Below are 25866 nucleotides of genomic sequence, written 5' to 3' on the forward strand. Positions count from 1 at the left end.
TAATATGCATCTACCATGTCCGAGGGCAGAGGAAGGTATTTTTACTTCTTCTACACCGAGATCAACTTGGTTTCAAACAGCTTTGTTCCCAGAGGACTTAGAATGCATCACACACTGTCTTGCCCAGATTCATTCCATCGATTGTTTATTTGTGCCAGTTACAGTATCAAATGACATACTGAAACACCAATATGAATATAATATTCCTTGAGGAACACATATAGTGGCCTCAAATTCAGAAGAAAATCTTGCAAGGTACACTGGTAATAATCTCTACTGAAAAGTTTTCACTGATGAGAAAAATATCAATATCTTATTTCCATAATACTCTATTCCCTTCCAAAGTTGTAACTCCCTTGACAGATCTTGGGAACCCTCTGACAGACTGAAAGCAATCCCCAACTACATTATCTTTGCTAACGGGCAAATGATTAGAAATTCCTTTGATTTTCTCATTTTTAAAAATAATGCTCAAAAACTATTTACTAGTACTTCAACTAGTACTAAGTTATTAACAGTCAATTATTTGATATCCACAAACTTAAAATGATTGATTTTTAGATATTACTGAAGACTCTAATTCAGTAATCCACTAATCAATCTGGCTGCCATTTAATGCTTAGCATTCTTACATTTCCATTAAGCAGATAGATCTGGGAATTCCCAATTATCTAGAAGGATATTTTGTTTAGTTTATCAGAAATTTAACAGTATTATTTATGGTATTTACCTGCTATAATTCTTGGTTTTAAAATTTTATTTTGTGATCTTAGAAACAGCAAATATGGAACTATGCAAACTAACTACATTTGTATGCTCCATAAAATATATGATGTGTAATTTCATTTGTTCATGCTATTTAAAGTCCTATGACTTTCAATCTTGTCTTTATAACACTTTGCATTAGTAATGACCACATTTTGTGGATGTGCATGTGTCATTCATTATATGTCCATTTTCAGAATCAGTTTTTTCAAGGAAAAATTATGATGGCATGCATATTTGTTTTGCTCATACATTTTCTATTAAACATTTCACAATTTTATTAAAAAATGAATAAGTGAGCAAATGAACAAGTAGTTTGAATGTTACTGCATTAGTCTACATTTTTATTTTTCAAAAGAGGTTCACAGGAGTTTCTCTACACACAGGCATATTTATTTAACATCCACTTTGTGACCATATTAATATATGCCCCCTCCTTATATTAGTTCCTGCCGTCTTTTTCAGTATCACTCTGCCTTCAGCTCAACTCAACAGACTGAGATGGAAACCTGCTGGAGCTAACTAAAATTAATAAAATGTACCTGATGTTATTACTTTTATCTAACACTAAATTTACAAATCAGCAGGTAAGTTTCTGAGATAAGTTAGAGGAAAAAAGCAGATTTAAGGGCCTGAAATAATATATAAATCTTTAAGAAGATGTCAAAACAACTGAGATTGAGAACCACTAATACAGAATTTTATTTTACTCTTTTTGCTAAAATCAACCAACATTGGATTTATTAGTCTGTAATCTAAGGCAAGAAAGAAACCAACAAAAAGTACTCAAAATAACAGAGAACTATAGTTATGACTAGAATTTATAAATTAACGAGTATACTTTCCATGTAACCAAGCTCATCATTCCCCATTCATCTCTACTGGATGATATGAGTCAGTGATCTTGTGCTAAAATCTTGAACTCCTGAGATTTGTACAATTATTTCAAGAGCATGTATTGAAATACTGCTCCACAAAATTAATTTTAAGTTGAATTGTATTTAAAAAATTTATATAGCAGCTCTACATTCTAAGATACCACAAATTAAATGACAGCTCCAAAAGGAGAATAACATTTGTCTTATGCATTGAGGTTTTTTAGTTGTGATTAATTCATATATCTCATTCAATCATATTATAATCAATGGCATGCAGACTATGTGAATGTATGTGTGTATTTATTACAAACAAAAAACATTTCAATTTGAGATGTTTCTAAATTATAACTAAATATCCCTTATAAAAAATAAACCTATACCTTTCAGTAGCATCTTCTCCACAACAAGTTCAACTCATCATGAATTGAGTAAAAAGAAAAAAGCTGTCCAAAAATATAGAAATTGACTTAGCAGGGTCTAAATGGGCCTCAGTTCTGTGAATCCCTGAAATTGTATGCAATTTGCATATATACAAATTTTTCTAATTGTGCATAGGCTTCATTAGATTTTCATGACATAAAGAAATTTAAGACCACTTAACCTAAAATCTTATTTTATAATCAGTCCCCCATCTCCCTACTCCCTATTTAAAATGCCCAAGGAGAATCTTTGTTTCATTAACACCTTTCCCTATTTTAATGTAGTCAAAACAAACATATTATCAAAATTAACAGTAAAACTGGGCTGGGGTTGTGGCTCAGTGGTAGAGCACTTGCCTAGCATGTGTGAGGCACTGGGTTCAATTCTCAGCACTACATATAAATAAATAAAATAAAGGTCCAGTGACAACTAAAATTTTCTTAAAAAATTAACAGTAAAACTATACAGTTGGTACAAAATTCAGAGTATTTCCAGCACTCATTATCAGGAATTCTCTGGTACCAAGAAACAAACAATTTGGACTCCCTGATCAAGGTTACCTGCACCAGGGTTCAAAAAACTTTGGCATATACTACATTTTCTGCTGGCATCCCAGACTATCCATTTATACCCTCAGCCCCTTAATGCATTCTCCTCTGATATTATCTTATTCTGGGCAAAGAAACTGAGGTAGATTAAAGCTACTGGAGCCACTCCAATTTTAAGTTAAGGTCTGCTAAAGGTAAAAATTATGGGTAGATAATGGTGACACATAAGTTTAAACTATTTTACAACTACCATATTCTTTAAAAAGTGCAAAAGAAATATATGACTTATTCTTTGCCAACTTGATGAAATCTTAGCAATTCAGGCCTTATTTGCCTAGATATCATTTAATTTCCTATTACCTCTCATATATTTAAGATAAAACCACAACTATTTTCTGGTTTGAATATGGGACAATCAACATGGATATTTACTAACTTAGGAAGTAACTGAATATAGGAAAGAGGGTTGAATTTGAGATTGGAGTTCAGTAAGAACAAGGATGATGATTAAAGCCAAGGATAAGTATAAGCAAAAGGAGAAAAAGGGCAGGAGATGAAATTCTCAGGGTCACCATTTAAAATGCACGGGGGAGAAATGAAATAAGCAAAGAAGAAAAATCAGAGTGGAAGGAGAATAAGAATTGTAGTGTGGCAGGAACCCAGGAAGAAAATGCAAAAGAATTATTTCTTATGCTGCAAAGAAAGATAAGAAATGGAAGGAAGGAAGGAAGGGAGGGAGGGAGGGAGGGAAGGGAATGAATGGGAAGGAAGAAAGAAGGAAGGATGAGGGAGGGAGAGTACTGAAATCATTGGTGGTTTCTGCCAGCACAATTCAGGTAAAATTAAAGGGGCTAAAGTCAGACTATAATGAGGTTGGGTGGAGGTAGAGAGGGTGGATAAATGGGAATAGCAGTTACTACTGAATAAAAGTTACAAAACCTGGAGACTTTTTCATTGTTAATCATCATCATACTGACTTTTAGATTTCACAGACCAGTAAAACTGACAGAGGGTTGCCAACTTCTTATTTTCCCAAACAAGAATATTAAGACAAAAGAAAGCAGGGAACACAAATCCTGACTTATAAGAAAGACCGTTGTTCTCAAAAGCCTGAGAAATTTTACTTAGCACTGTATTAATTTCCTTTAACTGTTCAAGGAATTGCAGCGATCCACAAACTCTGAGAGTCCCTTGCATATATCTAAGTTAAGAAGCCAATTTCTTTTCTTCTTCTTTTTTTTTTTTTAGTTATACATGGGCACAATATCTTTGTTTATTTTTATGTGGTGCTGAGGATCGAACCCAGTGCCTCATATATGTGAGGCAAGCGCTCTGTCACTGAGCCACAACCCCAGCCCAAGAAGCCTATTTCTTTACAATATTTAAAGTTGAAAAAGAAAAGATTAGAGAACTATTTTTCTGTCTCCCCATGATAAGGAATCAGTATACTCTTATTATTAGAGTTTTATGTACTTCACGATTTTTTTTTTTCTGGTACTAGGGATTGAACGCAGGGGTGCTTAACCACTGAGCTACATCCTCAATCCACTTATTTTTTATTTAGAGACAGGGTCACGATAAGTTGCTGAGAGCCTCATTAAGTTGCTGAAGATGGGTTTGAGCCTTTGATCTTCCTGCCTCAGCTTCCTAGTCTTCTGGGATTATAGACATGTACCACCACACCAGGTTAACTTGATGTTTTTTAAAGAGCACAATGGAGAACTAAGATAAGCAAGAATATCTGTATTTCTTTTATAGTTAAGAAGATACAAAAGTGAAGAAACAAGTGGCAATCACAATGTGCACACTCCATGACCCAGCAATTCTACTTCTAGGAGGTATTCCTCTTCAAAAATTCAAAAATAAAAACAAACAAGAATAGTCACTGCAACGTTTTCTGAATGGGGGTGGGACTAGCAACAATACTCATTATAAAAAAAGAGCCTTGTCAAAAGACTAGCTGAGGCAGGAATTTTTTGATGGTTCAAAATCCTATCCACATGCTATCACAGTGTAGATGTTCAAGAAAATGTTTAAGCTGAATTAATAAACAAATGATAAAAACGGTGTTACTAAAAGGGGATGGAGAATTGAGAAACAGCTTTTGTTAAATGGAAAACTAACACAAAATAGACAAAAATTCCTGCCTTTGTGAGATAATCAAGACAAGTAAATTATGGAGTATGCAAAATAGTGACAAAGTACTAAGAGAAATAAAGTGGGGAATGGTGATGGGGAAGTACAGGGGGTTATAATCTAATTTGAACACCCACAAAAGGCTTCACTACTGATAAGGTAAAATTAGAATAAAAACTTGAAGGGAATGAAGGGGCCAGATACTTGGAGAAAGAACATTCAAGGTAGAAAGGGAGCAATAAGGACAAAAATACTGAGAATGAAGTGTGCCTAGAACATCTGAATTGTACCGATAAAGTAGAGTGAAGAGCCGGGAAAATGAGAAGTGGTCTGGGAGAAGATGGGAGAATACAGATCAAGCCAAGACTTTGGCTTTTATTCTGAACATGAAGGAAAGGCAAGCCCTTGGAAGGTTTTCAGCAGATTACATGATCTAATGTGTTTAATAAGATGACTCTGGCTCCTATATTTGAAACAGCAGGGACAGAAGGAGAGAACAATGAGGTAAACTAGGAAGCTCTGCAATAATCTGGGTAACAGGTTAAGTATAGTTTGTGTAGTGGCAGAGGAAGATGAGAGAAAGGGTTCTGTATGTATTGTTTTTAAGCAGCAACAAAGAGGTAAACATAATTTATTCCCCCCCCCAACTTAAAACTATCCCCATTCATTCTTTTGTTATAAGCAAAGCACTTTAATTAACAAATAAAATTATAAAACATTTATAGTGTATAACATTATTGTTTTGAAGCAAAGCACTTTTTGGATTCATGTGCTCTATCTATGATTTCTTCTGCTCAGATATGTAATCATAAAAAAAAATTCGACCTTTTTTTTGATACCAGGGATTGAACTCAGGGGTACTTGATCACTGAGCCACATCCCCAGCCCTATTTTGTATTTTATTTAGAGACAGGGTCTCACTGAGTTGCTTAGTGCCTCGAAGTTGCTGAGGCTGGCTTTGAACTTGCTATTCTCCTGTCTCAGCCTCCCAAGCTGCTGGGATTACAGGTGTGCGTCACCGCCCAATATACAATATTCGACTTTTAAAGAAGTTGGCTGCTTAGAAGGAAGAAGTAAAGGAGAAAGGGAATGCATGAGCTATATGAGGTCCCTTAAAACAAAAGGAGTTCTTATCTTCTGGAGATAAAAAAAAAAAAAAAAAAATAAGGGTGAAATTATATAATATCTGGGATGTGCTTCAAAATCATTCAAGGGAATACGGATAGTCAGTGGGGAAAACAGATAAAACAAGATTAACCATGAGTCCATAATTACTGATGTTGGGTAAGGGATAAAGGGGGATCATCAATCTATTTTCTCTACTTTTGTATATGCTTGAAAATTTCCACAATAAAAGGTTTAAAGAATATAAAAATAAGCTATATCAGGTATACTGGCTTCACATAATAAGCATCAGCAATAAAGACACATCTCTTTTTGTTCTTAACTTCTGCAAAATGTAGGGGAATAACTGAATGGAAGATACCTGTGCATATCCTAGTTTCCCCCCTTTCCTGGGGGTACTCTACTTCCAATTAAAATGTGGAGATAAACAGGGTTTAATTAATACTTTTAAATTTAACATTCAATTGAAATTTTGGATTACCTACTAGTTTGAAAGAGAAACAATATGATTTTTTTCCCCAATAAGTTACATTTTTTCCTTGTGATACTGGGGGTTGAATCCAGGGGCACTATACCACTGAACTAGACCTTATTTATTTTCATTTTGAGGCAGGGTCTCACTAAGTTGCTGAGGCTGGCCTTGAATTTGCAATCTTCCCTTCTCAGCCTCTGGAGCAGCTGGGATTTCAGGTGTGCACCATCATGCCCAGTTACATAAATTGATTTTTAATGTTAACTAGGATAGACTATATGTTACAAATTTGGAAAGAATTTGGCAATACAATTGGCTCAACTGCTACAAATCGAAAATATTTGAAAAAAGAAACTGTACCAATCATGTACATTTTCAAGTGGTTATTCCCTAAACAATATACTACAATAACTATTTATACAGTATTTATGTTGTAACAGGTATTTAAACTAATCTAGAGATGCACAGGCTATATGCAAATATTACACCATTTTACAGAAGGAATTTGAGCATCTGCAGATTTTTTGGTCCTGGAACCAATCCCCTCTGGATAATAAGGGATTACTAACTATATCATGTACTGGATAAGGAAAGAAGAAAATAAAAAAAAAATTAAACTATACAGATTATTCTAAGCAAGCTAGTCACAGCATGAAAATTTAGTGTCCCAGCAATCTCCTAAGAGTCAGACAGTTCCCTCACAGCCATTTCCAAGCAAGAAGAAGCAACAAAAATTCAATGCATGCCTCATTTGCAAGACTGGGGAAAGTTTACTGACTCCATTACAACCACACACACAGAATTATTAAAATGCAAATATATGTATTTCTAACCAGAACTACTGGCATAGAAACAAATCTCTTAGTATTTCCCATATAAAAATCTTAGGAAGATTACCCGTTTGTTATACTAAATTTTATAATAGAAGAACTTCTGGAAAAAAACAAAGAATCCCTTAGAATAAAATCTAACATGCCTATGGGTTCAAATATCAAGAGTTCAGTTTTAATATTTTGAAAGAAATATGCATTTCTGGTAAAACAAAAAAATAGGCTAATCATGAATATTATCTTATTTAGAATGATTAACACTCAACTTCAGAGACAAACTGAAGAACAGCATGGCTAGATGCTGTCTAGAACCCCACTACAGCCAGAAGCAATTCTTCCCTTGTGTAGACCAGAACTTCTATACACATTGGTTAGTATATCAGGCAGCCTGTAGGCTCTTGAATATAATGAGACCAACACTCTAGAAATAGAAAACTTACAGGAAAAAAGCATAGGTGAAATCAGAAAGTCCTTAGAAGTGAAAACTTTCTTGAATTTGCCTATGACAGAGATTACATATAATCACCACAATCTAAAACAGTGCTGTTCAAATATGTAATTTCCTTAGTTTCAACTTTTAAAACAGGTAAAAGTAAATAAGTAACATTAATCCAGTAATACATTTTATTTAGCCATATTTGTATATGTATATAACCCAGTATAATTTCAACATGTAGTCACAAAATTATGAATGAGCTTAGATCCTTTTCCCCTCAAACTAAATCTTCAAAATCTCACATGTACTTTACACTTCTAATACATTTCAATTTGAAGTAGGAACATTTCCAGTCTTCAATAGTCATATGTGGCTACCACATTGGACAGCAAAATATTAATGACAATAACAGTGATTCATAAGGTTCTTTGGAGGATCTGGAACAAGGTCTCTACTTCAGTGCTGCTAGAAATATGTGGTTGCTCTACTGCTTTACCACTCCTCACCCCAATAAATAAAAAACTGAGTATTTATGAACATATGTCTAGGGGCTGGGGTTGTGGCTCAGTGGTAGAATGCTTGCCTAGCATGCATGAGGCACTGGGTTCAATCCCTGGCACCACATAATAATAGAAACAAATAAAATAAAGGTATTGTGTCCATCTACAACTAAAAAAAAGAATATATGTCTGACCACAGAAATAAAAAAGCATATGTTCAAAGAACTACATTCTTAAACATTCATTCTTGAGGTTAAAATAGTCGTTATTCATTACCTGGGAGAGAGACAAAGTATAATAATTCCAAACTGATGTTGAATTAAACTCATTCAATTTTATTGAACCAGCATTTGGTGGGTGAATACTTATAAGGACCCAGCTCCTCCTTGAGTGCAAGGATATAGAGACAAGTAATATACAGTCCTTGTCCTAAGATATTTATAGTCTAGTCTAGTAAATGAGACCGTTCCACTTAATGTGCTATACAGAAACACAAGCTCACTTTTAATGTCATACAGGAGCACTAATAAACATCTAACACGAGTCACACATGCAAGACACATACATACTTTAAAATTTTCTAGTAACTATATTTTATAAAAAGAAAAGGAAACATAAAATTATAACAAGATATTTTACATTTCCATACTGTTTTTAAAACCCAATGTTTATTTTATACTTAAAGATGATCTCAATTTGAATTAACCACATTGCAAGTGTACCAGATGGCACTGTTATTCAGAATAGACCTTTTTTTTTTTTAACTAAAAAGATTTTGGCAGTTTTAGGTTCAGGGCAAAGAAAATAGCAGAGGGAGGATTGAACATATTTACAGGTTAAAAGAAAAGAGAAACAACAAATATTCTAATGATAATTAACGGAGAGCAGATGAAAGAATAGGATCAAAAGCACAAGGGGAATGACTTACTTGTAGAAGAGAAGGACCATACCTTCCTTTGTGACAGGTGGACAAGGGACGAATTAAACATAGGTATAAACGAGTATGGTGAATGTGAGGGGCAAAAGAACAGAAAGTGAGGGAGTTTTCTTTAAGAGCTCCCATTTTTCTCAGTGAAGCAAAAACAATCTTATCAGGCTCCTTCCAATATAAATCTAAAGGGACTACATTTATGAAAAAAATGGAGAAACAGTTATCCTAATATGACATATTAAACTGTGCTTTTGCATTGTTAGTTATTTTCTAGTTTTCTTCTAGTCAATCTTGAATTTTGTCACTTTATGTCTAAACCCAGAAATAACAGAGTTCATTCTTTTATTCACATGTTCATCATTTATTCAGCAAACACATACTCAATGCCTATAGTACAGCAAATGTAAGGTACTAAGCAGAGTAAGGTCCTCACTGATTTCCATGTGTACCTCCAGTGTTTAGCGCATTAGACTACCTACACACACTAAGTATTATGAATACACAGTATTATACTCCCCTATAAAGAAATATTATGTGTCAACTAAAATAAATGTTGACAAAAACCTTCATTTAAAAGTCTACATCAGAGCTTTCCAATAGAATTTTCTGATAATGAAAATATTCTGCTCTGAACTGACTGATATAGTGGCCAATAGTTACATGAATTCACATCTTAATTTTAATATCCACATGTGGTCAATAGCTACCATACATCTCTAAATAGTAGAATTCAGTGGGTAGCTAATGGTATTGCCATTATTATAATCAAGGTCCTGTCAACTGTAAGAGGAGTTATACACTATGCTACTGAAAATGTGTATACTATATGAATAATATAAACTTTACCAGAAAGACACAGTGAGAAAATTTTTTAGCCTAAAATAATTTGAATATTGTGAACCCAAAACAGAGAACAAATGAGAAAGAAAAAAGAATTTTTAAAAAAAGTCTTTTCCTTCTCTACTTTCCCAAGGAAAATACTAACTTTATATCAACCTTTGATTTTTCCATGATGTCAAACATTAAAAATATTTTGTATTTAGAAGTAACTGGAGCATAGGAGTTGTTTCTGTAATTTTTTTTTAAGTGAGACAGTATAAGTAGCTGAAAATCAGGATTCATATAATGAATAAAGTGTGCTTATAACTCCTTGTGATTTTTAATTTCCCCAAATTTGTTTCATTTTTTAAACTTTAAAATAAACCTAACGCTAAAGTACCTGGTGACTCAACCCATTGAGCTAATGGAAGTATAACCTAGACTTTGAATTGAACAATTCTTGCTTGATGTAGGAACTAATTCTAGTTATTACTGAATAGCTAGAATAGCTGTTTGTGACTGGGATAGTAAAATATACTTTCATTACTCTGTGTATTCACTGCCTTGAATGTATAATTTAAGTGACTACACAAACTTAATCACAGATACAAAGCCCAACACTGGCACAGGTCTGATTACATACTTAGAAGATCTGATAACTTTAAAGTAAAACCAGTAAGGTGAGCAACTAAATGTCAGTGATAGCATTTTTTTTTTAAATGCACAGCAACTTGTTCAACTTGTTAACCATTCCAGTAAGACAGCTGCCTTATAAATTAACCACAGAACTTCTGATTCTTCCTTTTACTTGTTTTCATTTGAAGCCATTTTTTTCCAAACATTACCAGATTTTCTATCTTAAAGATGAGCATGGTTATAAAACCAGGATTATTTTCAGGCTAACAAAAATTCCTAACGCTGAAAAATCTACTAGTAAAAGCATTAAGAGAATCACTTTAGAACAATCTTCCTGCCATACAAACCCATCATCAGGTAAATGATTTTAAATCAAACCTCATATACATGAACACTTGGCAAATCAAAAGCACGAGATCACATCTGTAATAATTAACTACTAGAGTCAAATTACTGTGCTACAGCTTACTGCAACAAAGGCAAAGAATTATAGCAATATGCTATTATAATGACATCATTAGGTTAGTTTCCTAATAAAGCATATCATCTGGAGTACCTGAATTTATAGCTCGCTAAAAATAAAGAGCCAACATTTATATGAGGGAGTGAGTGGCGGCAGTTCTTAGTTTTATTTATAAGCTTTTTTTTTTTTTTTTTTTATTTTTTTTTTTTTTTTTTTTTTTTGAGAATGATACCCATTGAAAATGATGTAACAGAAGGTTGACTAAAAAACATCATACTTAGTCTTAACATAAAAATGTAGTTCTAGAACAGGGAAAACGATGTTTTAGTCCCACAAAAACAGTTTCTGCTTCATTAAGGTTTACCACTGCCTTTAAAACTAGTAAACAAAAACAATGAAATGTAGAAGCATTTAATCAGTGAGATTTAGAATAAACAGTAGCAAGCCTCATCACACAGATAAGGTATTAAGTATTAAGATTCTTCAGCCTGAAGTAATTTCTGTCCTAATTGTCACCGTTGCCTTAGTAGGGTATTTTTTGGACTGCAGTTGCCAGAAGACAGGAAAGATTTTTCTCTCTGAATAAATTCTGGGAAAGGTGGTGCTTTTTAGATGCCTAAAGTCACCTTTTCTTAAGATTTCTTTCTTTCTTTTTTCTTTTCCTCCAGATGCTCTAGTAATACTGAAAGTTAAATACCCCTTTCGTTCAAACAGCCCCTTAAGCACAATCGGATTAAAAAAAAAAAAAGGTATAGTTTAAAAGTTTCGCTTGGGGTTGGGGGAGGACAAGGTAGGACGGAAACTAGTTCTTCATAACTACTGTACATCTTTCTCGAAACTAGATGGGGAATTGGAATACTCTTTCCTTCATTTAGGCCTTGGGTAAAAATTTCTTTCGTCCAGAGGTAGGAGATAAGGTATCCTCCTCCTTGTCAATCAACGCAACAGTAAGTAAATCTTGACCCCCGGTGCCAAGCGGGGGCTGAAGGCAAGTCCTTCCCGGCTCTTCACCCAAACCTGTTCTAAATTGCTACAGGCAAGACACCCAAGCCCCTTTCCTCTCCCCAAGACCACCTCGCGTCCGGCGCCCTAGCAGTCTCCTCAGGGGGCACCCCCACTCCGCTGGAGACCCTCATTTTCTGACCGCGATCGCTCAGGAGCCGAGCGAAGGAGGAAGTATCGGAGAAGCGCCGGCAGGAAGCGGCTGCCTCCCTCCGCGCAGCGCCAGCCTCTGCGGCCCGGGCAGCGCGGGGCTTCTCCGGCCCNACTGGGGGTCGGCAGTGCGGGCGGGGGCGAACGCGATCGCGGAGGGGAACGGGGCTCTCCGCGCCGAGTATGCGTCCTGCCGCGGTCTGCTTTTCTCGGGCTCGGGTTAAATCGCTCTGTAAGTCTGTCTCGAGTCCGCAGCTAGTGGCCCACTCCACTGTCTCTGCCTCCTGTTGCAGGTCTGTTTCTGGCTCTCTGCCCTCTTGGGTCCACGCGTCCGCCAGCACACAAGCGCAATCTGGAGTGTATGTGACTGAAGGTTAATCCTCAGAGGTTCCTGTTGTGGTTCGATTAAATTGTCCAAGGCTCTGCAACACAACTCTTCCCTCTTTAGCAAATAACTGAGATGGGACTAGTGGGTTTAAAAGGGTTGCAGTTCCCCAGTGCCTGGTCCAGGCGGCATCAGTGTGTATGGGAGAATGGGCGAGATATTCCGAGGTGCTAAATGGGACAGGTTAGGAGAAAAATGATTTCAATGGAGAAGTAGTTTGCTTTTGACCGCCAAAACTCTGCAGTCAGAAACACCCCAGAAGTATCTTGACTTACTAGGTAAATCTAAGTGTGTGGATGACAAAGTAAGAAATATAAAAGCAGCTTGAACAAGGCTTTCACTTTGAAGGTCTGACTTTATTCGAAAGCAGCCCCATGTACCTCTTGTGTTATGCGTCTGTATGCTGTATTCTTACTGATTGAAAATACACTTCACCAACAGATGGTCGTTTATGGTTTGAAAAAAAAATCAAGCAAAAACAAATCTAAATCTAGATTAGCATGACTAGGCAAGCCATTGCATATGTATACTCATTTTTTTAGTTTCAGTAGGCAATCCTTGTTATATAATGCTTATTCAGCTCTACAAATAGAAGCTTCATTGCAGGATATTTATGGTCTATGAAACTAGCAGTGGAATTCTATATTATAAATCATTCAATTTCAAAAAATAGCAAGATATTTAAAGAGAAAAAGTAATGTTACTCTTGTTCTTAGGACTGAACCTACTTTATTACCCTAAAATGAAGTTCCAGGTGTATTTATTTGTTATGTATAAAACATTACTGCCATTCACAGAGTACTGTATTCCAGGACCTTTATCAAGCTCTATGTGCATGCTCTAATTTGAACCCCACCAATCCTTTGAAGTAAGTATTATACCAATAGTGTGGATGCAGAAATGAAGACTCAGGTTAAGTAACTTGGCGAAGCAGATTCTGGATTGTCAGGCAACAGAGTGCATCCTCAGAGATGACCATCCTACTTGCATTCATTTGTAAGTGGTTTGATTATATTAGGCCTGGAAACTTTTATTTATATGCCACTAAAAATAGTCAGGATAAGAAACAGCCCTCCAGAGGACATTTTATGTATCATTGTTTGTGTCCCAAATTTTGAGAAATAGCAGTTGGGGTGTATGGGGAGATGATTCTAAGTGCTATGGTGGAAGGTGGTAGAAAGTGACCTCAAGATAATTATGTAAAGAGCCAGGCACAGTGCAACATGCCTGAAATCCTAGTAACTCAGGAGGCTGAGGCAGTAGGATTGCAAGACCAAAGCTAGCCTCAGCAATTTAGTGAGGGCTCAAATAACTTAGTGAGACCCTGTCTCAAAATAAAGTATAAAAATGCGTTGGGGAGATGGCTCAGTGATTAGACCCCGCTGGGTTCAATCCCTTATATCAAATAATAATAATAATGTAAAGATCATGACTGAAGCTCAACTATAAGGAACAGAATGAGTATTCCAAGCAATATTTCTTTCTCAGCATTTCTTTAAAGAAGAGTTGGATATCTCTTATTAATCAGGACCATAATAAAATAGCAGAGTGTTTATGTTATAGTTATAACCCCTTAGTGATTGTGAAATTCATTTAGTGTGTCATGATGGGTGTTTTAAAAAATAAAACATTAGAAAACATCAGAATACATTGCCCAATGTAAGTAATGTGTATTGTTTTGTGAAATTTTGGTTTTATTTATGTGTGTATGTGTATGGATGCACAAGTATCCATTGTCAAGTCACAATATAAAAGGAATTTCTTTGGTTGCTATTGGAAAAGCTCGAAATACATTGTGATAGGAAAATACAGAACTTAAGAAGCCAGATGCCAGCTGTAAAAGAAAGAAAAAAATGTGTTTGGAGTCAGTGATAACTCATTTATTCCACAATAATTTCTTACATGTTTTGAGCATCAAATGTATTTATAACAACTGCCTAAAACTGGAAGGGGACAAATTAGGCCCTTTGCTCTGGGTGCAGTTTATAATCTAGTAGGAAAGAGAATTTGGAATGGGGAATCATTTAACAATTCAAGATAGAAAGGGATTAAGGCCTAAAAATTTATATTTTTAGGCCTTAATTTATATCAATTTTCTGAAATTAGTGATTATTATATTGATAATCACTAATTTTAGAAAAATGATATGGACAATACAATTGGAGAAGGCTTCAGAAGAAAAGAGACTGAGTTTATTATTTATGTATTTTTGTGGTCTTGGGGAGCAAAACTAGGCAGACACTCAGCCACTGAGCTGCATCCCCAGCCACAGAGCTGAATTTTTGAAATAGGAGGATGGAGGAGAGAGAGAGGCTTTCTCACTAGAAGAACTATAGGAGCAAATACTTGAGTCAGGATGCAGATGTTTGAGGTAGAATAACTAATTTGGAATAGTAAGAAGTGGGGCTGGATAAGTAGGGAGAGGCACAATAGGGACAGAATTTCTGGCTAGTGATAAGAGTATAGGAAATTGGCAGTTCCTGGAGTTTTCTAACCAGAAAAATGGTAGAAATACTCATCAGAGTATTGATGCTTTGAGATAGGATGAGGGGAAAAACAGAAACAAAAATGGTCAGGTAGGAAACTTGCTAGAGTGAAGAATTGAGTTGAAAAATGCTGAACTGGCAAAGGGCCAGAAGTAAAGCATTTTATAGGAAATGATACCATGGTGTCAAGGAAACCTGAAACTTAAAAGCCATTCCAAGTGAGGTGACAGACACTCAAAGACAATAATTTACCAATGTTGTGTGACAGCCACTGAATTAATGGCAAATATGATTCATTCTGTAGAGTAAACTTGTTAATATAATTCTGTGCTAGTTTTGCTTGTGAGACACGTTCCTTCCCGGGGAAAAAAACTGTCTCCTAGCTTGGTGTAATAGACATTCGCAGGTATAACAGACAAAACAAAGAGACATTTTTCTTGATCAGAATTTCTTGAACCACTAATGGAAAATGCATACTGTGAGTTTATCGAAGACAGGATTTTTGGCTCATTAATTTTGATACTCATGGTGTCTAAAGTGTTTGTTAAATGAATTAAGGCCAATGACTGAGTAGTTAGAGAAAAATATCTAGGCCCAGAATACCAAGGCAATATAGAGCAAAGCATCCTGAATGATTGTATTAGATCCCAAACTATGTAATAGGACCAGTGGTCTCCATCCTCAAGTCAAGGGCACTCAGTGTCAATCTGTATGGAGGACCCTGAGCCTTGCTAGTTTGTTGCCTTAATTACTTCTAAAGCAGGGGAGCTATCAGATGGGTCCCCAAATCTGCTTTATCTCATTTTTTAAAAAATAGCTACTTTCTACTTCTTCAAAATCATAAATCTAATAGTAAATCTGTTCCACTTAAAAAGCATCCCAGGAGTTCCATACCAGATCAGTCTTCAGGCAAAGGAAAATAAATAAATAAATAAACTTCTAGAACTAAACATCATCATATATTTTTGTATCTCTTATGAAGAATTGCATTAGGACAAAATCATGTTACATATTTGCATAGTTCCCTGAAAATTCCTTAAACAGATATCAGTTATGTGCTAAGTTACATGAACTCAGTTACTTACACAGAACTGAAAAGCAAAACCACTGTGAGAGTTAGAATCCATAAAAATGATCTCTTTCTTGAAAGATGAAAAAGTATATAAAACATAAATATGTTCTGCACCTCCCTTGTTTCTGATTTTTTTAAGGTGCCCTTTAATAACTTGATATTTCCTTTGGATGTGCAATCTGTGGCATTCCATCAAATCGAAAATGCATGAATTTAGTTATATGTATTTTTGACATTGAGAGAAAAAGCTTAAATAGACAGATGGCCTGGATTGACAGAAATATTGATGACTTCAGGTGGGCTATAACAAAACTGAAATGGTTAACTCATATTGTTAGAAACTATGATGTAGTTGGGCATAGTGCCTCATACCTGTAATCCCAGTGACTTGGGAACTCTAGACAGAATCGAAATTTCAAGGCCAGCCTCGTGAACTTAGTAAGACCCTAAGCAATTTAGTGAGACCTTGCCCCAAAATAAAAAATAAAAAGCACTGGGGGTGTAGCTCAGTGATAAAGGACCCTTTTGTACAATCCCCAGAACCATAAAACAGAACTACTATGTTTTGGCAGTCTCCAATACTTACCCAACTTTGAGTTACTTATGCTACATAATAGAGCAAATTATTTAGCCATCTAGAAGCATTAGTTTTGTAATACTTTGTCTTAAAGCCATCAATAGAAGCTTTCATGCTCAAAGTTAGATATTCTGAGGGTATTTTTTTTTTTTTGATGATTAAAATAACTGCATTAGGTAGGTGTTTGTTAACAGTTGTGTCATAGCTTTTCTAGGCAAAAACATTCTTAGTTGTGTTCACTGGCAAAACCTTTGAGGTCACATTGCCCTTATCTGTATTAGAATGGATCCAAGATTGTTTTCTGAGGAAAATCTTGGCCTAGCCCACAAATATTTTGTCTATTTCCTTAACTTTTATAAAACATTAACCCTAGTTCTGATGGCTGCTTGTGCAAATTTTTGAAATAATAGCTCTAAATTGCTACCACCACTCTCTGCTTTCTAGACATGATCAGACATGCTCAGTTGTGAGAAGTCATGTTTATGCAGAATTTCCTGAAAACTATGCACTCTTTGAAGCCATCTAAATTTTATTTTCAGATTTAAGAAAAACCCTTAGAACTCTCTCTTTGGCTAGTCTTCTTTTGGCTCCCCCTAATATTACTTTTACTGGACTGCAGTCCAGGATCACTCAAACATTCTAAGTTCAGTGACTGCAGAAGTGGCTGCGGGACCCCCACAACAGTTTTACAGCTGAGACAACTGCTCACTCATCACTCTGTGTTCTTGCACTGAGCACTTGCAGAAATTCAGTACCACAAAAAACTGTGCTTCCCTTGAGCAACTAGTTTGTTTTCTAATCTAATGGGCATTTTGAATTATGTAATTGAATGCAGGCTTCCTGTCGTTGTGTTGCTTGTTTAAAAATTCAGAAACTTACTGCACATTTTGTGAATTACTTTTATCTCAGTTTATTATTTTTTTCTACTCTTAGTTTCCCTTTAGCTGGTTACTCCACTGCTTTTATATCTTGTACTGTATATATTTCAATCTTTGGACTAGAAGAAATAGAAGAAAATATAAGACTAAATCAGTCATGATTACAAATCATAAAGATTAATTTTTGAAATAAAGTAAGAGTGGGCCCTTGACAATCTGAGGGAGGTTTTTTTTTTTTTCTTACCATTTAAAAAAATTATATATGACAGCAGAATGCATTACAATTCTTATTACACATATAGAGTACAATTTTTCATATTTCTGGTTGTAATCAAAGTATATTCACGGCAATTCATGTCTTCATACCTGTACTTTGGATAATAATGATTATTACATTCCACCATCACTAGTAACCCCATGCCCCCTTCCTTCCCCTCTAACCCATCTGCCCTATCTAGAGTTTGTCTATTCCTCTGAGGGAGGTTATTTGATTTCCTTTTCCTTCACCACAATTGCACCCCACACTTTCACTATTTAAAGTGACTCTAAATGTTAATTTTATGAGCAGGAGACTGATAGAAGAAAATAAAATGACTAAAGACTGCAGCGAAGTAAAGACTGCTGAGTTACAGAGAAATAAAGGATTGTATTTCTTTGGGTTGCAAGAAGTAGAATGTGTTAAAAGTTAGGAATCGAGGGGTACTAGTTCTAAGAAACTTCTGACTGGGAAGCAGGAAGAATAGGGCTACTTGTTCAGGGGCTAGACTGAATATTTGACTTTGGTAATAGCTTACCACTGTTGTAGGGGCAAACGAGGCAAGGCACCGAAGATAGCAGGAAACAGTTTTTATTTGGCTGCAGCCTGGTTCAGAAGGCATGGCTTTTTCTGGAATCAATTAATCCCCTGAACCTCAAGTTCAGGTAGTTCCAGAGTTTTATACCCAGCATGTAAGGGGAGGGGCTCAGAAGTTCACAGTCTGCAAAAGTTCACATAAAGGCAGCTTTTTCTTTCACTGTTCTGGACAGTGAAAGAAAAAGCTGCTTTTATGTGAACTTCAAGGACAATACCTGAGAAGGGGAGAGCTTCTTCTCCCCTTTGTATTCTCCCCCTGCTAGCTGTTACCATGGAGCCCAGTTGATAACTTTCTTATCTTAAAAATGTAGACATCTTGGCTGGGGATGTGGCTCAAGCGGTAGCGCGCTCGCCTGGCATGTGTGCAGCCCGGGTTCGATCCTCAGCACCACATACAAACAAAAATGTTGTGTCTGCTGAAAACTAAAAAAAAAATAAATATTAAAATTCTCTCTCTCTCTCTCTCTCTCTCTCTCTCTCTCTCTGTCTTTAAAAAAAAAAAAAAAAATGTAGACATCTCTGTGAAGCCCAGTTCAAGGCCAGAGACCTTGTTTGCACATTTCTTCAAAGTACTATACTGGATATGTTTGTGAAAAACTAGTAAGGGGGTGTCCAGCACCTGGAGTGCTGGTATCTTCTCGGCCTGTGGCCAAGTAAACAGGACGGCACAAAAATAGGAAGTTTATCTACATTGAACTCTTTTGCAGAGACTCTTTTGCTGACACTTCTAAAATCAGACAAGGTGAAGATTTCTGGAGAAGCCCAGTAAAGACTTTTCAGTGGAGAAAGTGGGTGCCACTTCACCACTACAAAGGACATGTGGAGTGTCATGATAATAACTACAAAAGGGTGGCAGAGAGCACTGTGAGAGTGTACTGGGGCAGAGTTTTGAGTGACTCCAGATAACATGTAAGAAAGCATACTGTTTCCTTGGTGCTCAGGAAGGTTGAGAACAAGAGATTTGAGATAGACCAAGGATAGTAGCTTGAATGGTTTGTGATTAGGTGAGATAGGATACTTGGGCAGAAAGAGAATGCAACCAGGAGGAGAAGCTTTATTTCTCTAGGAATTAGGGGAGAGAAAGATGGGACAGAAGAGAGCTGAGATCTGGCAGTGGGCCTGAGGACCCAGAGCAGAAGAAACCCTAGGGAAAACTTGGCACTTAACTAGGTCCCAGCACATTAGTATGTATTTGAAACTTTGTCACAATGATAAAGCTGAATCAGACTGAACCTGTGTCTATGCTGTTGTGACCACCTGCTAGTGGTTTCTCTCTTGACATGGCCCCACAGCTTTTCCTTGAGCTGGAGGGATCTGCCTTTGGAAGTAATTCCCTGTGGAGGAGAAAAAAAGAGATGAATGGCCACACCATATAATCAAACCATAATACTTCTTTTTGTGTGTTGCACATACCGTTTGCCAGGAAATCTCTTATATTCTTCTTTACCTTCTTCATCATCTAAATCTTAGCTTTAAAGCTATCCCTTTAGAGGTTAGGTCTCCTTACAGAGCTAAAACATTCATAATCACTAAATACCTAAAGGATTCTGGTGGCTGTGCTCCTGTCTGCCAACCAAATAAAAATAAAAGCATGAAACAAATAAACATTTATCTATTTTTTTGAGATAGCATACAACAAAATGTATATGTATCTTGAATAACTTCTTCCTAGATTTTCTTCAACTCTGTGATCTCATTCTGTCTCCTCACACATGCTGTCCTGTGCTCACTCTTTCTCTGCCTCTTTCTGAGTCTTGCTTTGCTGGTGCCCCAGGCAAGTGCTGAATTTTCCAACCAGGTCATTCTGTACTTTCCCCCATTAAACATTCCCACAGTGCCCTGTACTACAAGTACTTTGCACATTGGTAATCATGACACTGTTTACTGTGGTCTCTCTTTAATGTCTGTCTTTCCCAAGAGACTCTTCCATACGGCAGGGACTTTTCATCAGTTTGTAAAGTTCATGAAGAGCGCAAATATGTGTTTGCTTGACTTGGTATCCTATAAAAAGTAAACAACTTTTAAGTGACCAGAGGAGAAATCAAGGAATCTTCTAGAACGATAAACTGGATTTTTATGAATATAGGGGATAAAAGAAGATGAAAACAATGAGGTGAGAAGACCAAATGAAATGAGGTGTTTTCCTGTGCAAGGTTAATTCAAAGACTTTACACTCTACTTAATATTGTATTTCTGGTGAGGTAAATTAGTTTCCTCTAGATAATTTATATTAAAATACAATGTAGATCTGTATATATTTATTATTAGAGTTAATAAATAATGTAGTAATATATTTACTATTGACAGTTTTATAAGATCCATTCATAAAATCATAGTAAACCTTTTCCTAGTCTGGTGTCCAGAATATTAGACTGTAGTCCTCCTTTATACCGTCAGCCCTTCTGCCACATTTATTCAACAAATATTTGCTGAACATTTAGCACATGTCAGTCATTGTGCCTGGTACCCAGGTGAATAGTCCCATAGGCCTTGCCCTCAAGAAATTGACAGTTCAAGATCAGTGGGTACTAAGTTACAGTAAGGAGCAACAAATTCTGGGGTGCTATTGCCTGGTAGGAGGAATATAGTTAATAGTTATGTACCATACATTTCAAAAAGCTAAAAGAAAAGATTTTAAATGTTTAAAATGTTCACTATAAAGAAATGATGTGAGGAAATAGATATGTCTAACCTGATTTAAACATTACACTATGTATATACATGTACTGAAACATTATATGATATTCCATTCATATCTATAACTTTTATTTTTATGTGCCAGTTTAAAATATATTAAAAAAAGAAGTAGCTTATAGTTCCAGATCAAAGGTACTACCCCAGAGTACAATAAAAATATAGACAAAAGTATTCAGAAGGACTGTATTTGAACTATGTAGGAAAGTACAGTTTTTATAGAATAAAGGAAGTCTGTAAGATAAAGTTTAGATATTCTTAGTTCTGACACCTTCACCTTAAGATGTATTTGTTTCCTGACCAGGTCCTCAATTATTCACCTAAGACATGGTAACTTTGGGGGATGGAATAATGCTTCTTGCTAATCAGCATAGACAACACCCAGTGATCTTGCATGAAGAAACATCCTGTTGTGAAAAGGAGATTACTCATTGTATCCACAAAACAGGAGTGTGATGTCTCTGTGAATGTATGTGTGCATACATTTATGCCCGTGAATGTGTGTGCTTGTGTCAAGAGGAAGTGATGTGTGCATGTTTTATTACTTAGCACACTTGGATTTTTTTATTCAGAGATATTAATAAAGGTAAAGTTGAAGGCTTAACCCCAAGACGTGATTGTTAGTTTTGCACAGAGGAAAATCTCTGTCTCATGACTGTAGATTGCACTTCTAGCCCTCAAATGCAATGAGAGAACATCTAACTTAGTGGAATCACTAGCATGACCAGAAAGTCAACTCACTCATATTATGATGGCTAAGGATGATCATTATAAGAAGAAAAAGTTACTGTTAGATACAGTATTGTGGAAAAAGGATGAAAAATCCTCAATCATATTAAGAAAGCTGAACAATTTTACAGACTTACACACAGATACTTTTTTCTCAGTACTATTTTATGTTTTTTTAAATCTATGTACCTGTACAGAAAAATGCAAACATCATTTAGCCTTGAACAATTCAATAATGTGTATGAATGCTAATTAATAGGATTTAGTTCCACTGGGTGTGAGGTTGCATTAGGATTCCAAATGACATTTTATTTTTACTTTATTGGGTTGTTTTAATATGTCAAATGAGAAGATGCAAGTTTCCTTACTAATTAATTAATTAATTAGTACTTTGGGAAACATACCAGTTTTTATGTTGCCGCCATCATTTTTATTTTTAGCTCCATCTGTTTTGTTTTATCAAGTTGCTGTTTAAACTCTGGTACAATACTTAGTTTGTAGCTTCAATACTGTCCCTACTAACTTCCTGTGTTAGTTAGGTTTTCATTGGTGTGACCAAAATACCAGACCAGAACAACTTAGAAGAGGAAACATTTATTTTGAGTTAACAGTTTCAGAGGTTCAGTCCATGGTCGGCCAGCTCCATTGCTCTGGGCCCAAGATGAAATAGAACATCATAGCAGAAGCACACAGCAAAGGAAAGCTGCTGGCCTCATTGTAGCTAGACAGGAAAAAGAAAGAGAGAGAGAGAAGGGGAGATGGAGAGAGAGAGGAGCCAGAGGAACAAGATATAATCACCAAGCGCACACCCACAGTGACCTACTTTGTCCAGCCATGCCCCACCTGCCAACATTTACTACCCAGTAATCCATTCAGCGTTAACCCATCAAATGAATTAATCTACTGATTAGATCACAGCTCTCACAATCTAATCATTTTGCCTGTTAACAAGCATACATTGCCTCCTCTGCTTTTGGGGGACACCATATAATCAAACCATAATACTTCCCTAAAATGAATACTTCATTACTAGCCCCTAAGCCTGCTCTTTGCTCCTCAATATCCTATACCAGAAAGAATCTCTTTTTATTTAAGGCTAGTTCATGGTCACATCAGAATCTCAGAGTCTTTACAGTTCTCATGGATTTTTTTAGAACGTATGGATGGAATCTGTCTCCAGTTGAAACCTGGAGATTTCCTCTTGGATTTCCCTCCCTTTTCTTGCCCTTTCCTGGGAACTGAGTTCCCAACCTCTCCCTGCCCTTTGAATCAAAGACCAGAGGTGCACCACTGCCAGAAAGTACTTGTATTCTTCAAAGGAGAGCATTTGTTGCTGTCAATCACCTATTGTAAAATAACTCTGATGAGTATTATTAATTTTTATGTTGATCCTATTTTATTTAATATTATTATTATTAATAATAATTAATGATATCATCCTCTATATAGAAGGTGAGTAAATAAATTACAGTCTGCTCTTTAATCCCTTTTTTCCTCATCTGACTCAAATTTATGTTGATTAAAGGTTAGAATAAAAGTATGCTTAATTGGGCTGGGGTTGTGGCTCAGTGATAGAGTGCCTGCCTAGCACATGTGAGGTACATTTAGTGGTTTAGTGGCTTAGTGGTTTGGAAAGCGCTTAAGAAGAAAATACTGTTGATTTTAGTTGTCAGTAAACTTATTGTTTCACTTCATCTCAGCCACATTGAAAAACTAAATAAAGGTATTGGGTCCATCTACAACTAAAAATATTTTTTGAAGTAAGCTTGATTAAATTGTGCTATTTACCGAATGCTACAGTTTATGATGTAATAATCAAACACTATACATTCTTATGGCTAATATAGAAATTTTTATAACAAATTATTGTATATAATAATAAATAAATTTATAACAATAAATGGGGAACATCCTAGAAGGTATGCTAATCTAGTACCAGAAAGAATCTCTTCTTATTTAAGACCAGTTCATAGTCACATCAGAGTCTCAGAGTCTTTACAGTTCTCTGTAAAATAATTGTGGAATAAGGAATAAAAGACATCTTTTGAGAATATACAGTGTGAGGATCTCAAAGTTTGTATTCTTTATGTCTCTCTCCATAAAATATCATCTTTGTGGATGAGAGCAGATCCTTAATATCTTGTCCTTAGCTGTCTTTTCTCTCTGTATCCCCAGTTGGTTTCAACCTTTCTCCCCTGCAAGCAATTGTCTTTATTTCATCATTCAGACTGAGTCTTTTGAAAGCTCATAAATCAACAGAAGCCAGAAAATTACAAATGCACACTGTATGTTTAATAATAGTGCACAATCTGATTACTGTAAGTACAATTTTAAATTTTTTCTGTTCAAACAGTTTATGTGAATAGCAACTTCTATTTTCTTAGACTTACTTGAGTGGAAAAAAATCCCTTTGAAGCTACAACAGAACTTGTGGTACAATATTGATTAATTGGTAATGCAAATTAGCTTGTACCTACCATCAGAACGTGGAAAAATATATTTGAGTCAGAAAGTAAGACCCTCGGTTCTGTCTGTGCACTTCCTTAGTTGGTTGAAACTCTCAAATATACCTCCCTTTTAACAGCGGTAAAGGTTGTTTTACCTTATGGAATAAAAAAAAAAAAAGATATGTTGACCTTTTACCATTTTATCTGAAAGAAAGTGCTTAAGAAGAAAATACTGTTGATTTTAGTTGTCAGTAAACTTATTGTTTCACTTCATCTCAGCAACATTTTCCAAACCACTAAACCACTAAATGTTCACTGGAGACTTTCAGGTCATGGCAAGATGACATAGTAATTTGGTGCTTAATTGATTTAATATTGAGTGCCAAGAAACAATTGAGGCTCAACCCACAAACCCCAAATCCATTACATTATCCTATTTTGAATGTTTAAAAAAATAAGTAGAAGATTTTAAAATAGCCACTTCATTTTAGGCTCTATAATGATAGTATGTGAAATTATTAAGTTGTATAGTATTACAGAGCTTTCAGAAGACTCAGATTTGAGCTGATGTATTTCATAAGGAAAAATTCTTATTTGCTTGCTAATTTACCTGAAGATATTCATCTCTAATGTGTACTCCCAGAAATGTAAAAATGTTCCATCGCATTTCAAATTATCAGTAGCAGTTAATTAAGGTTCAAATTGCTTTGAGGATGCTAAAATTGATTTTATCATTTTTGTCAATTTCTTTTTATTGTGCCATTCCTGGGTTTATGCCAATAATTTGTCAGATGCAATTACATTTGTGAATTTAATTTTCTTTTTCACTGTATGGCAAACTAGGTATATTCCCATATTACTAGGTGTTTTATAGGAGTTACTCTTGATTTTCCTTAAAATTATTTACTGGTTTTTCATATTATTTCCCATGATGTCATTTACTCTCATAATATGAATGTGGCAATCATTTTAGTAGTTAGAAAAGCTATAACAATGCAAATATGTACTTGGCCTTCATTGGTCTTTAATCCACTACTGCCAATTTAATCTACATACCAGACATTAAATAACAACAGAATTAATAATAATAATACCTACTATTTATTGAACACTTACTAGGCCCTAATCCCTGAACTTAATACATTGTCTTAATTAACCTTCTTTGTAACCTGAGGATGGCACAGTTTCTATCTACCATACGGCCAAAGTGGTTGTTAAAACACTGAAGTACTTTTATTGTGGTAGTGAAGAGCTGATGTCCCAAGTTCCCCAAGTGTCCTTTGTACCTTTTTTCTCCAATTTCCCATCTTTTCTCCTGGGGATCTCTCCATCTTGTCCTCCCCAAATCCAGAAACTAGAGGATTAACAATGGCATGGCAGAGACCCTCTGTGACCTCTGCTCTAGCAGCCAGACTTCATTCTGATGTGTTGGTACCCAAGCTGTTCCAGTAGTTAAATATTGTGGTTATTAGCAAAGATGTAGATACTATCATTACTGTTCTGCAGGAGGGAAAACTCATATAAATATGTAAAAGTTCATCAGTTTGCCCAAGATTGCCCACCTAGAAAGTGTCAGATCCAGGACTCAAACCTAGGTCTCTCTCAAGTTAAAATCCTTGCTCTTTTTTGGGCGG

At 35.7% G+C, this 25866-nt stretch overlaps 1 long non-coding RNA gene across 3 annotated transcripts in view; it reads left to right on the forward strand.

Annotated features, from left to right (window-relative positions):
* Positions 1 to 3087: 3087 nt before the first annotated feature.
* LOC125620047 overlaps positions 3088 to 25866 on the forward strand; it is a 25762-nt gene continuing 2983 nt past the window's right edge. Inside the window, exons 1-2 of one of the 3 annotated variants that reach the window (XR_007351628.1) lie at positions 3088 to 3099; positions 19177 to 24103. This is a non-coding gene — a long non-coding RNA (uncharacterized LOC125620047). Of the gene's footprint in view, positions 3100 to 19026; positions 24104 to 25866 lie in introns of those variants that run through there. The other 2 variants (XR_007351629.1, XR_007351627.1) reach the window with 2 other exon arrangements.

This window comes from Marmota marmota, unplaced genomic scaffold (genome assembly GCF_001458135.2).
Source record: "Marmota marmota marmota unplaced genomic scaffold, marMar, whole genome shotgun sequence".
Lineage (NCBI taxonomy): Eukaryota > Metazoa > Chordata > Mammalia > Rodentia > Sciuridae > Marmota > Marmota marmota.